This window comes from Octopus bimaculoides, chromosome 23 (genome assembly GCF_046866305.1).
Source record: "Octopus bimaculoides isolate indiv1 chromosome 23, ASM4686630v1, whole genome shotgun sequence".
In the NCBI taxonomy this organism is placed as follows: Eukaryota; Metazoa; Mollusca; class Cephalopoda; order Octopoda; family Octopodidae; genus Octopus; species Octopus bimaculoides.
In genome coordinates this window covers 38,754,295-38,760,771 of record NC_142950.1, presented here as the reverse complement: position 1 = coordinate 38,760,771, position 6,477 = coordinate 38,754,295, and positions in this window count along the sequence as shown.

Sequence of the window (6,477 nt, the reverse complement as noted above, 5' to 3'; positions counted from 1 at the left end):
TAAGAGGCTGCACCACGCTCAAATTGATTTGGCAAGGTTTCTACAGCTGGATGCCCTTCCAAATGCCAACCGCTTTACAGCAGGTGTGTGAAATGGGCTAAAAAGCTTGGTTCATCTGTCACATGGGTCCTCTCGCAACATTTATACTGTCCACTTAGGATACACCGACATAACCTCTGGCCAGAACCTAACGCCAATTTCCCTGAACTCTTGCGGGGTCACCATGTCTGTCCCAAGTGAAAGCCCGAAAGTAAAAGTCATACGCACTAGTTGTCCTTCTGCTCACATGTCTGTCCTACTTGCAAGGCCCCTTGACCGTTCATACGTCATCACTTACCTTATACTTCCAGCCTATCCCACCATCTTTGTCATATATTATGTGTAGTGAGAGGCTTGCTTCCCAACCACATGGTTCTGGGTTCAGTCTCACTGCGTGCCACCTTGAGCAAGTGTCTTCTGCTATAGTCTCAAGCCGACCAAAGCCTTGTGAGTGGTTTTGGTGGCTGGAAACTGAAAGAAGCCCATCGAATATATATGTGTGTGTGTCTCCTCATGTCTGTGTGTCTGTCTCCCATCACTGCTTGATAACTGGTGTTGGTGTTTATGCTCCTATAACCTAGCAGTTCAGCAAAGCAGACCAAAATAAGTGCTGGATTCGATTCATTCGACTAAAACAGAATTTTTCAAGGCCATCACTTAGGGGCCGGTGTCGGTTTTTTGACATCCCTATAATGTAGTGGTTTTGTAAAAGGAGATTTATAAAAAAAAGAAAGAAACACCTCCTGTGTTCATAATGTCTACATACATACACACTCACACAAACATGTATATGGGCATACACACACAAACATATATGTGCATGTACGTACTCATATGTATACACATATCCACACTCCAAACACTATTATGACAACTTACTGATTGTCCTCCAAGTAAATGCATAAACTACGGTTTAAGCAACATATTACCTGCCTCTGGACGCCCTCTTCCCATGACGGTACCCATACAGGTGATCCCCAGGAGTGCCTCCGGATTTAAACATCGCCTGGTTGCTTGGATGCTTCAGACTACCCCTGAAGGATCGAGGCAAACCTACCACTTACCTATATATATATATATACATATATATATATGTACATACATACATACATGTTTGAGCATGTATTGTACACGCCAGTAATCTAAAAATGTATTCCAACAGACAAAGTAACTCTCATGGAAGTAGGCAACCAAAATATAATGCTTTCAAAAACTAAACCTTTTCCAGGTGTCTTTGGACAAACTTAATCTTCTTGAGACGAAGAGACTCTTAAGGAATGAAGAGACTCTTAAGGAACTGAGAGAGATGAACACGAATTTGAGACTTTTGATTAGCAACACTGATGAACTCACTCGCTCCACACAAGAGGAAAAGAAGAGAAAGAACAATCCCTGCAACAGCTCAATCAACATTTGTCCAAATTATGCACCACTCTTCATTCTTTACCACATAATAATTGCTTAAATGAAAATCCACCTAAAGATGATACACAAGATAGAAGCCCATCCCCCTCCACTAGCAACTAAAAACCGCATTATACACATATAGAATGAAAAACTTAAAGCCAGAAAGGTTACTTTCTGGAACATGATCAAAAACAAGCACAAGGCAGAAATTTATGAACACTGGTTAAATTCTGCCTCATAAACTCCAAATTAAACGTATTCCAAACGAACAGGACCAACAAAGACAATTATGGGAGAAACTAACACTTGGAAAACATGAAGACAGAAATAGAACTGCTTAAGCTTAGAGCCCTGAGCAATGAAGAAAAATTGAAGGACATAGATGAGGAAATCTACAACGAATTAAAGAAACATTGAGATGGTCAACGCTTGGAAAGTGTCTTTAAACTGTGGCAAACAACTTATGAAGCTGAAGAAACAAACTCGCTACAAGGCTGGCAAAGACAAAGCAATTTGTTTATTAACTACGAAACACAGTTCATCGTAGAATAGGCATCGGATAAGCCCTTGCTGAAGGAAAATAAAGCAAAAACATACACAGAAATGAACCCAAGCTTATCGAAAACAAACCAGGGACGGACAAGGGGATACAATTGCACCTCTCTTACATCCCCAAATAACTTAGAAACAACAATCAGGAATTCAGCCGACAACAGAGAATCTGGACGGAATCTTCTTGGCATCCTACAAAGAAATCAAAGATTCCATGGAAACGTCGAGACGAAGCAAAACTTTTGCGAACCAATCCACCCCCCCATCATCTCACAATAAATGGAAGAATTTACCTTCGAGACTTGGTTACTTCGATCAGAGAGGGTGGGTCGATTCTGGATTGTCGAATGCTTTTCATAGACTTCGTTTAAATATATCTTGCTAGACATCAATCCGTCCCTTGTCACACTCAATCAGTAAAGCTAGCTGCGTGTCTTTAGCCGCAGGTATACGTACGAAATGTATGGGGGTTTTTTTCTCATGTTCCTTTCTTTCTTTTACTTGTTTCATTCATTAGACTGCGGCCATGCTGGAGCAGCGCCTTAAAGTTTTTTTTATATAATATATACTAGCCTCCCTCTTTCACACGATGCTACACACAGCATATATGTTTGTATATATATATATATACACCAGCTGCCTTAACTCGTACAAGTCAGTGGATCAGTGGGTATAAGCAGGTGTGAAATGGGCTAAAAAGCTTGGTTCATCTGTCACATGGGTCCTCTCGCAACATTTATACTGTCCACTTAGGATACACCGACCTAACCTCTGGCCAGAACCTAACGCCAATTTCCCTGAACTCTTGCGGGGTCACCATGTCTGTCCCAAGCGAAAACCCGAAAGCAAAAGTCATACGCACTAGTTGTCCTTCTGCTCACATGTCTGTCTTACTTGCAAGGCCCCTTGACCGTTCATACGTCATCACTTACCTTATACTTCCAGCCTATCCCACCATCTTTGTCATATATTATGTGTAGTAAGAGGCTTGCTTCCCAACCACATGGTTCTGGGTTCAGTCTCACTGCGTGCCACCTTGAGCAAGTGTCTTCTGCTATAGTCTCAAGCCGATCAAAGCCTTGTGAGTGGTTTTGGTGGATGGAAACTGAAAGAAGCCCATCGAATATATATATGTGTGTGTGTGTCTCCTCATGTCTGTGTGTCTGTCTCCCATCACTGCTTGATAACTGGTGTTGGTGTTTATGCTCCTATAACCTAGCAGTTCAGCAAAGCAGACCAAAATAAGTGCTGGATTCGATTCATTCGACTAAAACAGAATTTTTCAAGGCCATCACTTAGGGGCCGGTGTCGGTTTTTTGACATCCCTATAATGTAGTGGTTTTGTAAAAGGAGATTTATAAAAAAAAGAAAGAAACACCTCCTGTGTTCATAATGTCTACATACATACACACTCACACAAACATGTATATGGGCATACACACACAAACATATATGTGCATGTACGTACTCATATGTATACACATATCCACACTCCAAACACTATTATGACAACTTACTGATTGTCCTCCAAGTAAATGCATAAACTACGGTTTAAGCAACATATTACCTGCCTCTGGACGCCCTCTTCCCATGACGGTACCCATACAGGTGATCCCCAGGAGTGCCTCCGGATTTAAACATCCCCTGGTTGCTTGGATGCTTCAGACTACCCCTGAAGGATCGAGGCAAACCTACCACTTACCTATATATATATATATATATATATATATATATATATATATATATATATATATATATATACATACATACATGTTTGAGCATGTATTGTACACGCCAGTAATCTAAAAATGTATTCCAACAGACAAGGTAACTCTCATGGAAGTAGGCAACCGAAATATAATGCTTTCAAAAACTAAACCTTTTCCAGGTGTCTTTGGACAAACTTAATCTTCTTGAGACGAAGAGACTCTTAAGGAATGAAGAGACTCTTAAGGAACTGAGAGAGATGAACACGAATTTGAGACTTTTGATTAGCAACACTGATGAACTCACTCGCTCCACACAAGAGGAAAAGAAGAGAAAGAACAATCCCTGCAACAGCTCAATCAACATTTGTCCAAATTATGCACCACTCTTCATTCTTTACCACATAATAATTGCTTAAATGAAAATCCACCTAAAGATGATACACAAGATAGAAGCCCATCCCCCTCCACTATCAATTAAAAACCGCATTATACACATATAGAATGAAAAACTTAAAGCCAGAAAGGTTACTTTCTGGAACATGATCAAAAACAAGCACAAGGCAGAAATTTATGAACACTGGTTAAATTCTGCCTCATAAACTCCAAATTAAACGTATTCCAAACGAACAGGACCAACAAAGACAATTATGGGAGAAACTAACACTTGGAAAACATGAAGACAGAAATAGAACTGCTTAAGCTTAGAGCGCTGAGCAATGAAGAAAAATTGAAGAACATAGATGAGGAAATCTACAACGAATTAAAGAAACATTGAGATGGTCAACGCTTGGAAAGTGTCTTTAAACTGCGGCAAACAACTTGTGAAGCTGAAGAAACAAACTCGCTACAAGGCTGGCAAAGACAAAGCAATTTGTTTATTAACTACGAAACACAGTTCATCGTAGAATAGGCATCGGATAAGCCCTTGCTGAAGGAAAATAAACCAAAAACATACACAGAAATGAACCCAGGCTTATCGAACACAAACCAGAGACGGACAAGGGGAGGCAACTCCACCGACCTTACATCCCCAAATAACTTAGAAACAACAATCAGGAATTCAGCCGACAACAGAGAATCTGGACGGAATCTTCTTGGCATCCTACAAAGAAATCAAAGGTTCCATGGAAACGTCGAGACGAAGCAAAACTTTTGCGAACCAATCCACCCCCCATCATCTCACAATAAATGGAAGAATTTACCTTCGAGACTTGGTTACTTCGATCAGAGAGGGTGGGTCGATTCTGGATTGTCGAATGCTTTTCATGGACTTCGTTTAAATATATCTTGCTAGACATCAATCCGTCCCTTGTCACACTCAATCAGTAAAGCTAGCTGCGTGTCTTTAGCCGCAGGTATACGTACGAAATGTATGGGGGTTTTTTTCTCATGTTCCTTTCTTTCTTACACTTGTTTCATTCATTAGACTGCGGCCATGCTGGAGCAGCGCCTTAAAGTTTGTTTTATATAATATATACTAGCCTCCCTCTTTCACACGATGCTACACACAGCATATATGTTTGTATATATATATATACACCAGCTGCCTTAACTCGTACAAGTCAGTGGATCAGTGGGTATAAGCAGGTGTGTGAAATGGGCTAAAAAGCTTGGTTCATCTGTCACATGGGTCCTCTCGCAACATTTATACTGTCCACTTAGGATACACCGACATAACCTCTGGCCAGAACCTAACGCCAATTTCCCTGAACTCTTGCGGGGTCACCATGTCTGTCCCAAGCGAAAGCCCGAAAGCAAAAGTCATACGCACTAGTTGTCCTTCTGCTCACATGTCTGTCTTACTTGCAAGGCCCCTTGACCGTTCATACGTCATCACTTACCTTATACTTCCAGCCTATCCCACCATCTTTGTCATATATTATGTGTAGTAAGAGGCTTGCTTCCCAACCACATGGTTCTGGGTTCAGTCTCACTGCGTGCCACCTTGAGCAAGTGTCTTCTGCTATAGTCTCAAGCCGACCAAAGCCTTGTGAGTGGTTTTGGTGGATGGAAACTGAAAGAAGCCCATCGAATATATATATGTGTGTGTGTGTCTCCTCATATCTGTGTGTCTGTCTCCCATCACTGCTTGATAACTGGTGTTGGTGTTTATGCTCCTATAACCTAGCAGTTCAGCAAAGCAGACCAAAATAAGTGCTGGATTCGATTCATTTGACTAAAACAGAATTTTTCAAGGCCATCACTTAGGGGCCGGTGTCGGTTTTTTGACATCCCTATAATGTAGTGGTTTTGTAAAAGGAGATTTATAAAAAAAAGAAAGAAACACCTCCTGTGTTCATAATGTCTACATACATACACACTCACACAAACATGTATATGGGCATACACACACAAACATATATGTGCATGTACGTACTCATATGTATACACATATCCACACTCCAAACACTATTATGACAACTTACTGATTGTCCTCCAAGTAAATGCATAAACTACGGTTTAAGCAACATATTACCTGCCTCTGGACGCCCTCTTCCCATGACGGTACCCATACAGGTGATCCCCAGGAGTGCCTCCGGATTTAAACATCCCCTGGTTGCTTGGATGCTTCAGTCTACCCCTGAAGGATCGAGGCAAACCTACCACTTACCTATATATATATATATATATATATATATATATATATATACATATATATATATGTATGTATATATATGTATGTATACATATGTATGTATATATATATATATATATATACATACATACATACATGTGTGAGCATGTATTGTACACGCCAGTAATCTAAAAA